The following is a 17,132-nucleotide window of genomic DNA, read 5'->3' as shown; positions in this document are numbered from 1 at the left end:
TGGAGTTTGAGATCAGTAGAATACTTGTTACAACACATTATCAATAATCTTCAGAGCAATGCAATACATTGTAAGGAAGACTTTTATAGTGTGTGGTTGGTTATATCCAGAATGCATTTTTAAAAAAATCAGTGGACATGAGAAACAAATGAATAACTGCTGCTCAAGAGAAAAAAATAGTCACGTAGAAAGTCACCTCAGGATAGTCAAGAAAAAGAAATTATAGAAAAAGAAAGCAGCTATTATGTACATGGCCAAAATTCTAAAAGCAACATAACTGTGTTGAATGAATATATGAGGAATCTTAACAGGAAAAAGACTCCATAAGTAAGAACCTAATGGAGAGGCTCGTTCAGTTAAGCATCTGACTTTTGGTTTCAGCTCCTGTCATGATCTCAGGGTTTTTGAATTTGAACCCCTCATTGGACTCTGCACTGGGATTCTCTCTCTACCTTTCTCTCCGCCTCTCATCTGCTTGCTTTCTCTTTCTCTTAAAATAAAAAAATAAACTTAAAAATGTTTTTAATTAAGAAAGAACCAAATGGAAAATATAGGGCTGAAAAGTATAATGATTAAATGGAAAGTATACTAGATGGACTTAACAGCTGAAAGGAGGCAGTAAAAGAGTCAAGAATCCTGAAGGTAAATCAGTAGAAAGTACTCAGTCTGAAAAACAGAAAAAGCAGTTGAAGAGTCTGAGAGCCATGTAGAAAATATCAAACAGAATGAAATACTTGTAACTGAAGTTCCAAAATGAGAGGAAAGAGTGAATGAAACAGAATAAAGGCCTGAAGAAATAAAGATTGAAAATTTTCAAATTTAGTTGAAGGTGGAAAATCCAAGCACACTGATCTAGGAAACTTATCAGATTCTCCAGCAAAGCAAGTAAAAAGTCACACTTCTACACATCATAGTCAGACTTCTGACACCAAAACAGAAAAAGAAAACATTGAAAGGGCCAAACAGTGCATTATATATAAAGAACAATGATATGACTAACTGCTGGTCAGAAACAATGGAGTCTAAAAAGTGATGGAATATTGTCTTTATATTATTGACAGGAAAAACTGTCAGTGAAAGAATTCCATATTGAACAAATCTAGTCTTCAAAAAGGTGGAATGGAGACATTTTCAGATGAACAAAATTGAAAAATTCGTACATGGGGAATATATAAGAAATACTACAAGACATTGGTTTTTTTAAAATAATGTTTTAAATTTATTTTTTGAGAGATAGAGACAGCATGAGTAGGGGAGGGTCAGAGGGAGAGGGAGACCCAGAATCCAAAGCAGGTTCCAGGTTCTGAGCTAGTTGTCAGCACAGAGCCCGATGTGGGGCTTGAACCCACGAACCGGAAAATCATGACCTGAGCCGAAGTCGGATGCTTAACTGGCTGAGCCACCCAGGCACCCCTACAAGGAATTGTTTAGGTTGAAGAGACCTGGTAATAGATAATAATTTATAATTATAGAATAAAGAATGAAAGAAATAGTATATATGTGGGTAAATATTATAAATTATGCCTTTTCTTTTTTTTCTTTAACATAGAATTTTTGTAACACATCCCGCACACACAAATTATCTATCTCTTTGTCTCTGGCAATCACAAATTGTACTTGCTTATGCTTGAACTCTGAACTGTCTTGTACCCCCAGGAAGCTGTAACCTTTGCCTACAGTGCACAAAGTCTGTGTGTAGATGCATTTTGAAATTAGTGAAGAATAAGTGGTCCCTTTATAAAATTTTATATTTTATTTAAAGAGTTTTTCATAACCTAGATTTCTTGGTTTTTAAAGTTTTTAATTTGGTGTTTTCTAGAGCCCTCTCTATCCTAACTTTATGTATAGTATAGTTGTTTTCCTGTTCTCCATAAGATTAAATAAAACAAAACAAAAAACTGTTATGATTTATCCTCTCCTGCATGAAATGTCCACAAATATTTCATAACCTCTCCTCTAACCCTGTTCCTTTTTTTAATTGTCCTAAAGGAGAATTACATTCCTCAATTTCAGTTCAGTAGACATTTACCTTCTCTAATGTATTTTCTCTGTTTCAAGGGTTAATGTAAAAAGAGAATGAATACATGAAGAATCATGATTTGTTCTACTTAGGTTGATTTTAATTTTATTTCATATTTTATTATTGAATGAGACTCACTCTAAAATGTATTCTGCTTAACAAAAAAGCAATTCCTATGTATTCCCCATTATTAGATGCAGATTAGTTACTTTTCAGATAATTAGGACCATTCTTTCTCATGACTTGGAACCCTACTTTAAAGTTTACTATGTGTTACAAGCATACTTTATTTCAGAAAAATTTGACAAAATGCCTTTTATAGATCTAGATTCCTTAGTAACAAAATTCGGAAACTGCTGCATTCAGAAAGCTTGTTTCTTGTGTATTGGAACTGAAAATATAGCCATAAGAAATGAAAAGTGCTGTGGGCAATTTAACACTGTGAATTTTCATAGTGGCTCAACAGAAAGTTACTGGGCACAGGTGTTTCTGTAATTGTGATGTATTGGGGCAGATTCAGTGTTCAATGGTCCTCAAACCCACACTTCCACCGGTGTGGCATAGTGGTCACTGGGCTGTGATATAAAACATGTAAAGTGAAGAGCATAGCGTTTACCTCACGAAAGGAAAAAAGTCTCAAGCCAGTATGCATATCCTGATTTGTTTTATATAGACCTAATTTTGGGGGAATGAGATGATGTTTTTCCTTTGAGAAAAATATTAAATTTAAAGTATTATTAAACAAGACTTTTTTGCCCTAGCAAGTGCATTTCTCTGATAAGGCATGCTGTCCATACTGAATAGCTAATTTAACTAAGCAGTATGATACTTCTAATCACCCACCCACTCTGGTCTTGTTAGGCACATCTAACCCAATATCGTAGAGATGTACCACCAGTAAATTGCTGTGGTATCTATGGACTGAACCATAGATTGTTCCATAGGTTGTGCCATAACCCCCAATGTGATGGTATTTGGCAGTGAGGACTCAGGAAGTAATTAGCTTTATTTTTCTTTACAATTTTGTTTAAAATTTTTGTTTTTAAATGTTTTTATTAATTTTGAGAGTGAGAGGAGGACAGGGTGCGAGCAGAGGAGGGGCAGAGGGAGAGGGAGATACAGAATCTGAAGCAGTCTCCCGGCTCTGAGCTGTCAGCAGTAGAGCTCCACATGGATCTCAAACCCGTGAACTGTGAGATCCATGACCTGAGCTGAAGTTTGATGCTTAACCAACTGAGCCACCCAGGCACCCTAGATTTTATTTATTTAAAGTAATCTCTTCACCCATTGTGGGGTTGAATTTACAATCCTGATCAAGAGTTGCAGTCTCTACTGACTGAGCCAGCCAGTTGTCCCTGGAAATAATTAGGTTTAAATGAAGTTGTGAGGGTAGGGGTCTTACTATGGGAATAGTGTCCTTACAAAAAGAGACACCACTGGACTTCTTTCTTTTTCTGCCATGTGAAAGTGTAAGGAGAAGGCAACCCTTTGCAACGCAGGAAGTACGCTCTTACAGGAATACAGTATGCTGACAAACCTTGATCTTGAACTTGCCAGCCTCCAAAACTGATAATAAAATGTCTGTTGTTTAAGCCATCCAATCTGTAGTATTTTGTTATTATAGTGACTAATATAAGTATTTTAGATTGCACGAAAATGTCATGTTGTATTCCCTTGCATAGCTTTTAAACAGTAGATCACAGTCTGTGTCCACAGCAGACTGCAGAGTGTTTTGTCCTGGTACAAATCTTAGGTTGTACTAGTGCTGTCCAGGCTATCAGTGAATTCAGAAGGCAAGTGGTTATATTCACTTTCTTTTTCTTGACTACTGTAAATGCCAAAGTAATAAAAGAGAGAGAGATGATAAGGTGAAGAATGACTCTGAGGTAAAATCCTGACCTCAGGATTTTAGGCTACGAAACAAGTCTCCATAAAATTAAGATTTTAATCATAACAGGCACCTTTTCTGGCCACAGTGGTGTGAAACTAGAAGTTAATTACATGAAGAAAACTGGGATAAACACACACATGTGGCAACAAAGCAGCATGCTATAGGGGCGCCTGGGTGGCTCAGTTGGTTAAGCCTCTGACTTCGGCTCAGGTCAGATCTCACGTTCGTGGGTTCGAGCCCTGCGTCAGGCTCTGTGCTGACAGCCAGCTCAGAGCCTGGAGCCTGCTTCCGGTTCTGTGTCTCCTTCTCTCTCTGCCCCTCCCCCTCTCATGCTCTGTCTCTCTCAGTATCAAAAATAAATAAAACAAAAAAAAATTAGAAATAGGAGAAATTACAACCTATGCCACAGATAGACGAAGGATGCCAAGAAAATACTATAAATGGTTATATGCCAACAAATTAGACAATTTATAAGAAATAGATAAATTCCTAGAAACATACAATCTTTGAAGACTGAATCATGAAGAGATAAAAATCAGAATAGATCAATCAGTAATAATAAATTGAGTTAGTAATCAAAAACACACAAAAGTGTGGGTCCAGAGGTGTCACAGGTGAATTCTTCCAAATACTGAAAAAAGAGTTAATACCTATCTTCCTCAACTTATTCCAGAAAATTGAAGAGAAGGGATAATTACCAAACTTATTTAATGAGACTGGAATTACTGTAATACCAAAACCAAAGATACTACCAAAAAAAGAAAAATTACAGGCCAGTATCTGTGTTGAATGTAGATGCACAAATCCTCAATAAAATATTGGCAAATCAAATTCCAACAATATGTAAAAGGCTCATACACCATGACCAAGTGGGATTCATTTGAGGGATGCAAGGATTGTTTAACAAATTAATTACTGTGATATACCATATTAGCAAAACAAAGGTTAAAATTCATATGATTAACTCAGTAGATACAGAAAAGGCATTTGAACATATTCAACAACAACTTATAAAAACTCTCAACTAAGTGAGTATAGCGGGAACATACCTCAGTATAATAAAGGCCATAAATGATGAATGCACAGCTAAAATCACACTTCAACAGTGAAAACCTGAAAGCTTTTCCTCCAAGATCAGGGGCAAGATGTCCATTCTTGCCAATTTTATTTATCATAGTATTGAAAGGCCTAGCCACAGCAATCAGACATGAAAAAGAAATAAAAGACATACAAATTGGAAAGGAAGAAGTAAAACTGTCAGTATTGCTAATGATATGATACTGAATAGACTAAAGACTCAAGAAACTGTTAGAAGTAATAAATGAATTCAGTAAACTTTCAGGATACAAAGTTACTATATAGAAATCTATTGTTTCTATACACTAATAATGAACTGTTAGAAAACAATAGTCCCACATACAATTGCATCCGAAAGAATAAAATACTTGGGAATAAGTTTAATCAAGGAGTTGAACAACCTCTGCTCTGCAAACTTCAAGACATTGGTGAAAGAAATTGATATGACAGAAATAGATGTAAAGATATATCCTGCTTATGGATTGGAAGAATTAGTATTGTTAAATATTCAAACTCCCCAAAGCAATCTACAGATTTATTGCAATTCCTATCAAAATGCCAGTGGCATTTCTCACAGAACTAGAACAAATAATCCTAAAATTTGTATGGATCCACTATAGACCTTGAACAGCCAAAGTAATCTTGAATGTGGAATAAAGCTGGAGGAATCATGGTTCTTGATTTTAAACTATTATACAAGCTATAGTAATTAAAACAGTATGGTCCTGGCACAAACACAGAATAGAAAGCCCAGAAATAACCCCACACTTCCCTGGTCTATTAAATCATGACAAAGGAGGCAAGAGCGTACTATGGGAAAGAGACTGTCTCTTCAATAACTGGTGCTGGGAAAACTGTACAGCTACATGCAAAAGAATGAAAGTGGGTCACTTTCTTATACTATATACAGAAATAAGCACAAAATGGAATAAAGACTTAAATGTATGACCTGAACCTTTAAATTCCTAGAAGAAAACATAGGCAGTTTGATATCAGATATAACCATATTTTGGTTTCGATCTCATCAGTTAAGGGCAACAATTGCAAAAAAAAAAAAAAAAAAGTGGTACTACATCAAACTAAAAAGCTTTTATACAGTAAAGGAAACCATCAATCAAAAGAAAAGGCAGCCTAACGGAATGAGAGAAGATACTTACAAGTGATATATATGATAAGGTGTTAATATCCAAAATATATAAAGAACTCAATATATTTCAACAACAGTAAAACAAAATGCAATTAAAAAAATTGACAGAGGACCTGAATAGAGTTTTCCAGAGAGATACAGATGGCTAACAGACACATGAAAAGATCCTCAATATCATTGATCATTAGGGTAAAACCACAATGAAATACCATTTCACACCTGTCAGAATAGCTATTACCTTAAAAGAAAGAAATAGCACATGTTGGCGAGGAAGTGCAGACATGGGAACTCTAATGTATTATTAGTGGAGGTATAAATTGGTGTAGCCGCTGTGGAAAACAGTGCAGAGATTCCTTAAAATGTTAAAAATAGAATCACATTTGATCAGTGAATTTCTCTTCTGGATATTTATCCAAAGAAAATGAAACCACTAATTCAACATTACATCTGCACCCCTAAGTTCATTGTTGCCTTGTTTACAGTAGCCAGGTATGAAGCAACCTAAAAGCGTTGGCCAGTGGATGAATGGATAAAGATGTGATAAACACATACGTGTGTGCGTGCGCACACACACACACACACACACACACACGCACACACACACACACAGAGTGAAATCATTAGCTGTAAAGAGAATGAAACCTTGTTATTTGTGATAACATGGAGGTACCTAGGGAGTATTACGCTAAGTGAAATAAGTCAAAGATAAAGACTATATATAGATATGTACATAAAGACTGTGTATATAGATATATAGGTAAATCATACATATAACATACAGACTAAATAACAAAACAAAACAGACTTTTAGATAAACTGGTGGTTGCCAGAGGGAGGCAAGTTTTGGGGATGGGTAGAATAGGTGAAGGGTGTTAGGAGGTACTGACTTTTAGTTATAAAATAAGTAAGTCATTGGGGAGGTAATATAAGCATAGAGTATATAGTCAGTTCTTTTGTAATAAGTTTGTGTAGTATGAGGTGATCATTTTGTAAAGTATAAAAATATTGAATCACTATGTCATACACCTGAAAATATGAAATTGTATGTTAATTCTAAATAATAAAAAAAGCCTTCCCTGTTTTAGATAACAATCCTTTATTAGCTGTGTCTTTTCCGAATGTTGCTCCGAATCTGTGGCTTGTCTTCTCTTTTTCTTGACAGTGATTTTTGCACAGCATATGTTTCTGATTTTAAAGAAATCTACCTTTGTGAGTTACTTCTATTATAGATTGTGCTTTAGTGTTTTATCTAAAGGTCATTACTGTGTTCAGGTTCATCTAGAGTTTGTCATATGTTATCTTCCAGAATTTTATGGTTTTGTTTTATAATTGGCTGTAAACCTCTTTGAATGAGTATAAGGTCTGGTTCTAGCTTCATTTTTTTTTTCATGTAAATATTCAGTTGTCCCAACATTATTTGTTGAATAGACTACCTTTTCCTCATTGCCTTTTCTCCTTTGTCAAATAGCAGTTGGCTATGCATTCATGTGGGTCTATTTTTATGATCTCTGTTGAGTCACATTAATCTATTTCACTAGTAATACACTGACTTGATTGCTTTACTACTTTTATATTATTTGATTAATCTGTAGCTTTATAGTAGATATTATGAAAAAATTCAAGAATCACAAAAGTAGCTAACAGTCCATTGAATACCCCTGTATGCATCACTTAGTCATCAACTCATGGCTAGTCTCTTTATAATTTTATCCCCTTGTGACTTCTACTTCCAGATTTTCCATAAATTTCTTGATACTCTAGATATAATTCCATTTATATCTATTTATAATGAATTTCTAAAACAGTAGTTTCATTTTGAGGAAACTAAGTTGGTTCCTGTTTTCTAAAAGAGATTTAAAGTGTTTTTTTGTTATGTTTGTTTTGTTTTTGGTTCTTTGAAAGATAAAGTAGTCTATTATGATACATAGTTTTATTTTATACACACACTTGTTTTGTAAATCACAGGAAAAGATAGAATTCATTTGTAGATATAGCTTTCTAGTACTCATTTTATGATTTTATCATATATATTTCATATATTTGCTTCTTGATAACTGGGTTTTGTTTTGTTTTTTTTTGAGTCACCTAGTAGTTTTTCATAGGGAAGTATCCTTCATTCTTTTTGGGTTGCTTGAGATGCATATCACCTTGGTGCTCTCAGAAATACATTTCAAGTCTCCAGTACACATTCACATGATATTAACAAAGGTATTATTTGTAATTCTTCTGTAAGAAAGACCTGACTTTTCTTTTTCATATATTTTTTAGTTATTTATGTATTTTACTATGGACATAGAAATATTTATTTTATTCTGTGGATTATAAACTAATAGTATTATTATTTATTTTGTTGCCCCAGTTTTTCTTGGACCTTAGGGAGTTTGTTTGTTTAAATTACTTTTTACTTATCTTATCTTTAGACCATCCATTTTCCCAAGGTGCAAAAGTGCAAGTTTTAAAGGTTCATTGATTTTTTTATATCAGCCAGATTTCTCTGAAATATTTCTATTTTTTATAATAGTCATATTAGTAACTTATTGAAGTAAAGGTGACACTACTCAGTGACCATATGGTTTGAAAAATTGCCAACATAAACCAAATATAAAATGATTTAATTAATATGTATTAGAAACCCCATTGTGGTAATACATTTTTCCAGGCTCAATAGAAATAATATATATGATAAATGCTTTTTAAAAATTATTGTATTGATATAAACACTTCTTAAAACATATTTTTATTTTCCTGTTCCTCAACAGAGAATGAAAGACATTTTCTTTTTTCTTTTTAAGTTTTACTTTTTATTATCTGTATATCAGAAAACCAGATAATTAAGATGGTTAAAATTATTTGTATAACATACTCTGAATAAGGACTTTGTATTTAGGATAATTTTTGAAGGCTTCATAATGGCCTTCTCAGCTATGTAGGAGAGGCCTTTCTACTTAGTTCTAAATTCACAGGTGGATTACATAGATTTTGAGACTGCTTCATGTCAGTTTTTAGATAAGAAATATATTAGAAAGTACAGAATAAGTTATAAAAGTTCAACAATTTGACTAAAAAGTTAAAAATAGAAATACCATATGATCAAGTAATTCCATTACTGTGCATGGGGAAAATGAAAACACTAATTCATAAAAGCATATGCGCCTCTGTGTTTATCGTTGCTTTATTTACAATAGCCAAGACATGGAAGCAACCTGAGGGTTTGTGACCAGATGAGTGTGCAAGGATGTATGTGTACACACACACACACACACACACACACAGAGAAATACTACACTGTCTTAAAAAAGGATGAAATAGTTTCATTTGTGACAACCTGGATGGACTGTAGGGTATTAGGTAAAATTAGACTGAGAAAGACAAATACTGTAGGATTTCATCCATATTTGAATCTGAGAAAAACCATATGAACAAACAAAGAAAAAGCAGAATCAGGCCTATAAATACGGAGAACAAATCGATGATTGCCAGAGGGTGGGAGGGAGGAAGTAGGCAAAATGTGTGAAGAGGAATAGGAGATACAGATTTTCAGTCATGGAAATGAAAGGCACAGCATAGAGAATATAGTCAGTGATATTGTAATTGCAATATATTGGTAACAAATGGTAGCTGGATTTGTGGTGAGGGTAGCATAACATATAAACTTGTCAAATCACTGTATTGTATACCTGAAACTTACATAATGTTGTGTTTCAACTATACCCCCCCAAAACCAAAACAGTGCCACTCTTCTAACTAAATATCTTATTTTGGAAAAGATTTTTTTCATTAAAAATATGTTCCTAAAAAGTAAAATATTTCTAAATACTGCTTTCAAATATGCATGGAAGTCTTTTAAAGTTTATTATCTGGACTGTTATCTCTAAGCACAAATTTTCCTCTTTCTGATCTGTTGAAATTATGAGAAATGTAAAGTTAGTCAAATTTCAAAAGATTGCTGTATTAATTCTACAAGGGGTTGCTGAAGTTACAACACCTTATATCATAATGATATTAAAAAGTGAATGTCACTTTTCTATAAAAAATAATTGTGTTCCTTTCCAGAAGCTTGATCTTATTCACTTAATTTCTTGAATATATTATCCATCGTTATTGAAGGAGAAATATGTAATGTGCCTGTGGCAGAAGCATATGGCTTTATCAGGGAATAAAGAAATAAATTAAGAAATAGAAATTACAAATGTATTTCAGAAGCCCCTCTTTTCCCACTTTCTACTTAATATCCTGTTTGCCTTTGGAAATGGAAACACAATCCTTACCCTGAATGAATTGCCTTTTCTTCCTTCCCCCTTTCTTTTCCTTCTTTACTTTATAAAAATTGTTGAACTCATTTGAAGCTTTGGATGATGAATTTTTGTTTGCTTGTAGAATATTACTGAATAGGGGTATCAACACTCTGATTCACTTTATCATTTCGGTTATGAATTGAGATGATTAAAAGCTGGGCTTTAATTTTAGCATCTTTATTCTCTAAAAGACTCTCAGGCTTTTATTTGTTTGTTTAGTTATTTCGCTTATGTTAATTAATTAATTTTTTAAGACCCTCAGGCTTTTAAACTGAAGAGTTGGGAGAACTGGTAGGAATTTGCTTTTGGGGGGATCTTGACCTGCAAGTTTTTTTTTGTATTTTTGTGAATCTCCTAAAGGCTCTGCCCAGAATCTAGGCCTCTCAGCCTCCTGTTAGGTAATAGCGTGTGTTTACATGTTTTTAGGGGAAAGCAATTGCAAATCTCAGCTGGATTTCTAGGTTTACTACTTCTGGATCTTGCCTATATAATTGTCACTGTTCTTTTAGCTTGTTAGTACCTGCAGATTTGTTTCATGTTTTCTCTGTAGCTTTTCTAGTTCTTACTAGAAGGGTTTGTTTCAAATTGCCTATTTAGCCATTACTGGAAGCAGAACTCTATAAGACAAGGAGAGGTCATAGAGCCAGCACTGTTACAGAAGTGGTGTGATCTAGTATAAACCCATTTCGGTTGTATGCACCTAGCTTCCATTCTGTTTGGGCTAATGTCTGTTCTGATGGGTTGAAAACCTGTGAAAATATAGCCAGCAGCAACACAGATTCAGATATAAATTATTGGAGATTGATTCCCATTCTATGTGGAAGCCCTATCTTGTTCATTAACCTCATAAAAGCATCAGCCCTTCATTTATCAATTAGGCAATGCAAATATGTCTTTTATTAAAATGATATAATTAAACTTTAATAAACTGTTAATTAATAATGAAGGAGACATGGAATGAATAAATGCTTAGTGAAAGCAGCTTTTTATGTGCATGAGGATTTGGTAGCTAGAGTGTGTTAACACAGCAGTTTCATCATATATCAATTTCAGGTAGAGTGTGAACATTTGATTAAATATGGTGGGTGAGTGCTTATGCTTAGAGAACATGGTTTTTTGGCTATCATTATATTAGTTTACTAATGCACGTAATAGAACCAGTTCAGCTTGGAGCTCTATAAAGGAATAGTCACTCAAGTCTGGCTTTGATGTAAGAGTATGTTACCTTTTCCTGTAAGTGGCCTGAGTGATTGCTGAAAATCACTCTTTTCACTTTATCCAGAAAACCCTATAAAGTCATGCAAACCAAGAGATTCTAGTCTTTGTGTTCGCTTTAAGAACACATATGAAACTACCTGGGTCGTAAAGGGTATGCATATCCGAAAAGCCACCAAGTATTTGAAAAATACCACTTAACAGAAGCATTGTGTGCCATTCCATCACTACAGTGATGGAGTTGGTAGGTGTGCCCAGGCCAGAAATAGTGGATCTGGACACAGGGGCGCTGGCTCAAAAAGAGTCCTCTAATTTTTACTGCTCATGCTTAAAAATGTAGAGAGTAATGCTTAACTTTAGGGTTTAGGGGTAGATTCTCTGGTCATTGAACATATCTTGGTGAACGAAGCCCCCCAAATGTAACATAGACCTTACCAGGCTCATGGTCAGATTAACCCATACATGAGCTCTCCCTTCCACATTAACATGGTATTTACTAAAAAAGATCACACCAGAAGGGAAGTTGTGTAGAAGGAAAAGATATCCCAGAAGAAACTGAAGAAACAAAAACTTATGTCCCAGGAATAAATTCTGCACAAAATAAATGCAAATAAACGTAAAAATGGTAAAGGACATTTTAATTTTTTCCCCACTTTTGTAAAGTATTGGGAGAGAAGTAAAATTGACAGGTTGAACCATGCTGGTGACTTATACATAGATTTTTTTTTAATGTTTATTTATTTTTGAGAGACAGACAGAGTGTGAGCAGGGGAGGGGCAGAGAGAGAGAGGGAGACACAGAATCTGAAGCAGGCTCCAGTCTCTGAGTTGTCAGCACAGAGTCCTATGAGGGGCTCGAACTCATGGACCAAGAGATCATGACCTGAGCCGAAGTTGGATGCTTAACTGACTAAGCCACCCAGGCATCCCTATGTAGATATTTTTCAGTAACTGTAGTGCAGTCCTTTAAATGTATTTATTCTTAGGATTTTCTTAACATTTTCTTTTATATATTTAACTTTATTGTAATGATACAGTATGTAAAAGACATACAAAGTATATGTTATTTGTTTGTTTATGTTATCGGTAGGGCTTCAGTTAACAGTAGGCTATTGGTAGTTAAGTTTTTGGGAAGTCAAAAATTATACTCAGATTTTCAACTGTGTGTGGGTCATTAAATGGCATGCTGTTCAAGGGTCAGCCTGAAGCAGTTTATTTTGAATTGTGCAAATAGTGAAGGAAACAGTCAACAAAATGAAAAGGCAATCTCTGGAACAGGAGAAGATATTTGCGAATGACATATCTGATAACAGGATTGGTACCCAAAATCTATAAAGAACTTACCAAACTTAGCATCCAAAAAACAACCCAGTTAAGAAATGGGCAGAAGACATAAATAGACACTATTCCAAAGAACACATCCAGATGGCTAACACACATGAAAAGACGCTCAACGTTGCTTATCATTAGGGAAGTACAGATAATGTTATAATTTTTAGTTTGCTCTTAAAGATGGATACTTAAAAAATTTCCTTTTGTTTCCAAAGTGTATAAATTTTGTGTTTCTTCTGTTTGGACAATTTCTTATGATTTTTTTTATTGTGGATTTTAAAAACATTGAGATAATACTCTGCTTGCTTCTAAAAAACCTAATAGTCATTTTTGTTGAAAATTATATTAAATGATATTTAAGTCAAGAGTTAAGATTGGATATTATTTGTTAGCACTTAGCAAGGGGAAGGTATTTCACTAATTGATATTAACTTACAACCTTTAAGATCACTTCTTTTATTATTATAACTAAATACATACACATAGCTTTTAAATACTTTATTGATTTTTTCTCCTTGATTTTATTTAATCAAACTTAAAGTTTTTTGTTTACTTATTTTTGAGAGATAGACAAGGAGAGTGTGAGCAGGGGAGGGGCAGAGAGAGAGAGAGAGAGGGAGACATAGAATCCAAAGCCGGATCCAGGCTCTGAGCTGTCAGCCTGGAGCCCGAGATGGAGCTCAAACCCACAAACCATGAGATCATGATCTGAGCCAAAAGTCAAATGCTTAACCTGACTGAGCCACCCAGGTGCCCCTAATTGATCTTTTAAATTTAAGATAACTGTAAACTGACATGCTGTTTTAAGCATGCAGGGAGATCTGGTGTACCTGTGCTTATTTTCCTCCAATGGCAACATCTTGTAAAACTAGTAAGGTATTACCTCCAAGACACTGACATTCATATAGTCAAGATTCAGAACATTTCCATCTCAAAGATCCTTCATGTTGCCATTGCATAGCTAAACCTAGTTTATTCTCTGTGCTTAACCTTGCCCCTCTTAAGCCCCAGCAACCACTAATTGGTTCTCTATCTCTCTAATAGTATCATTTCAAGAATGTTACATAAATGGAATAACACTCAGTATGTAACCTTTTAGGATTAGCTTTTCTCATCCCACTTCTCTGGAGAGTAATCAGAATTGTATCATTGTTTCTTTTTATTTCTAAGTGGTAATTCATGGCCTGAATGTTTATTATTTAACCTTTTTTTTTTTTTTTTTAACCATTTGGCCATTGAAGGACTTCGGGGTTGTTTCTATTTTGTCTAATAAGAATAAAGGTGCTATGAATACTTGTGTACAGGTTTTTGTCCTTTATGCTAATTGCAAGTTTAGTTCTTTTAAAAAACTGCCAAACCACCAGAGTGGCTATAACCTTTTACAGTCTCACCAGTATATGAGTGATCTATTTCTTTTGTGTTCTCACATCATTTGGTGTTGTCACAGTGGTTTTATTTAAGATGAAAGCCATTTTGATATATGTGTAGTGATATGTTGCTGTAGTTTTAATTTGCATTTCCCTGATAGGTAATGAAGTTAATTATCTTTTCATGTGCTTTTTTGCCATTTGTAATATCTCCTTCAGTGAGTTGTTTGTTGATGTCTGTATTTGTTTGCTACTGCTGACAAAACAGAATACTAGACTAGGGGGCTTGATGAACTCATTTATTTGTCATATTCTTATAGTTCTTCCAAGAGGCTGGAAGTTAAAGATCAAGGTGTTGGCAAGTTTGGTTTCTCCTAAAGCATCTCTCTTTTGGCTTGCAGATGGCTGTCTTCTTACTACATACACATATTGTTTTTTCTCTGTGCCACCATTGGTGTCTTCTTATAAGGGTATCTGTCCTATTGGATGAGGATCCCACCCAGATGGTCTCAGTTACACTTAATTACTTCTTTAAAGGCCTCAGTTTGATGTGTAGTGACTACCTGGATGAGGGCTTCTACATGCGAATTTGGAGGGTGAGAAGTACAGTTCCATCCATAACAATAATGCCTTTTGCCCCCTTTTAAAGTGATTTCATTATGGGTATTTTTGTTTTGGTACTTGTTTTACTGTTGAGTTTTGGGAGTTGTCTTTATACTCTGGATAGTAGCCCTTTGTCATACATGTGGTTGCAGATACTTTCTGCCAGTCTAGAATTTTTTTATTCTTGTTTAGAGGGTTTTTATGGAGCAAGAGTTTTTAATTTTGATGAGATCCAGTTTATTAATGTTCCCTATTTATGGATTGTGCTTTTGGTGTCAAGTTTAGGAACTTTTTACTTAACTATATAACTGTCTTACAAACTGTTCTGCTGTGTTAAAGTAAAAATGATTAGAGATCACAAATTACACATTTTCTTTTGCTGAGGGAATTTGTGAATTTACAGAAAGAACATTTACATGGAAGAATAGAGGCAGGTCAGTCATGAACAAAAGAAATTACTGCAAGATGATTCTTCATGGGTTTTCCTCATTTTTGCAGCTCTTCTGAGTGAAAGCACTAGTGGGTTTTATTTTGGACTAAATTTAAGGATATTTGCATAGCAAAGAGCCTTGAAAAAGAGAGAGATTGTTTTCCTCATGGACAAGGTTAGCTTACCTGGTAGCATCATTATTTGCTTGGGTATCCAGGCTCGGAATTTGGGGCATCCTCATTAAGTGTTTCTATTTCATCCATCACATTCACCCATTGCATCCTGTTGACTTGAGCTTCTGAGTAGGAACCTATCTGACATTTTCATCCTTACCCCTAATCACTCTTTTTCATTACCTCATCCTCTCTAGTGTCATTTCTATAATACTGCTTTCCACATTTTTTCTTTTTGCCTTTAGTTTTCAGAAGTTTGACTTAATATGTCTTGTTAGGGATTTTTGTCCATCTTACTTAAGGTTTACTGACCTTATTCAATCTGTAGTTTTATTTCATTTGCCACATGTAGGAATTTTTCAATCACTATTTCTTAGGGTACTTTTTTAGCCTTTTTTTTTGTTTGTTTGTTTATTTATCTTTGAGAGAGATTGAGACAGTGAGGGACGAGGGGTAGAGAGAGAAGGAGACACAGAATCTGAAGCAGACAGCCATTGTTTCTCAAAGTACTTTTTCAGCTCCACAGTGTTTCTTCTCTGTTTCTCAGGTTCAGATGACAAGAGATGTTATTTTGTCCTCTAGTTTCCCAAAGTTCTGTTTTTGAGTTTTGTTTTTGTTTTTTTCTTTGTCCTCAGTCTGTTTTTCGCTGTTGTTCAGATTGGGCAATTTCTGTTTCATTAAGTTTGAGTTCACTAATGATTCCTTTTTTCCTTTAATACTGGTTTTGATTGTAGTCATTGTTTAATTTTGATTCTTGTGTTTTTCTTTTAAAGTTTATTTATTTATTTTTAAAGAGGGAGAGAGAGAGACTACCAAGCAGGCTCTGACCACATAAACCAGGAGATCTTTATATATTCTGTTTCTTCAGACTTTAACTCTTTGCTAAGACTTTCTATTTTTTCATTTGTTTCAGGAATGTTCCTCGTTGCTGATTGAAGAAGCATTTTTATGATGGCTGCTTTAGAATTTTAATCAGATAATTCTAATATTCCTATCATTTTAGTGTTGGCTTGTACTGGTTATCTTTTTCATGCAGTTTGAGATCTTCCTGGTTCTTGGAATGATGAGAAATTTTTATTGAAACCTGGACATTTTGGATATTATGAGATTCTGGATGTTATTCAGATCTTCTGTTTTAGCTGGGCCTGTTTGATACTATTCCATTAGGGAAAGGTGGGGTGCATGCTGCCTTTTTACTGCCAACCATGGTAGCAGTCCAGATTCCCCACTCAGCCTCCATTGCCACCTTGGGGAGATTGTGCTTGCTGTTACTGTGGGTAAATGTGGGATTTCTGGCTCCCCAGTAATTCTCTCCTGATAGCTCTCAGGCTAGGAGGGAGAGAAATGCCTCATTGTTGTTCCCCTTGCTTCCTCTGATAGTGTCTTTCTTACCCCTGGGTGGTGTGCTATATGTCTTGAGTGTCCACTCCATATTTTCTTTTTAAATTTTTTTATGTTTTTTATTTATTTTTGAGAGACAGAGACAGCACAAGCAGGGGAGGGTCACAGAGAGAGGGAGATACAGAATCGGAAGCAGGCTCCAGGCTCTGAGCTAGCCATCAGCACAGAGCCCGACGTGGGGC

General features: G+C 34.7%; 1 protein-coding gene and 1 pseudogene across 5 annotated transcripts in view; both read left to right on the top strand.

Annotated features, from left to right (window-relative positions):
- Positions 1 to 17,132, top strand: part of AP3B1 (adaptor related protein complex 3 subunit beta 1) — a 245,805-nt gene that overhangs the window by 87,128 nt on the left and 141,545 nt on the right. The gene's annotated exons all lie outside the window — the stretch shown is intronic.
- On the top strand, positions 11,703 to 12,233 carry LOC115294532 (annotated as a pseudogene).

This window comes from Suricata suricatta, chromosome 6 (assembly GCF_006229205.1).
Source record: "Suricata suricatta isolate VVHF042 chromosome 6, meerkat_22Aug2017_6uvM2_HiC, whole genome shotgun sequence".
Classification (NCBI taxonomy): domain Eukaryota; kingdom Metazoa; phylum Chordata; class Mammalia; order Carnivora; family Herpestidae; genus Suricata; species Suricata suricatta.
The sequence above is the reverse complement of the archived record's forward strand: the minus strand, read 5'-3'. Positions and strand labels throughout refer to the sequence as shown.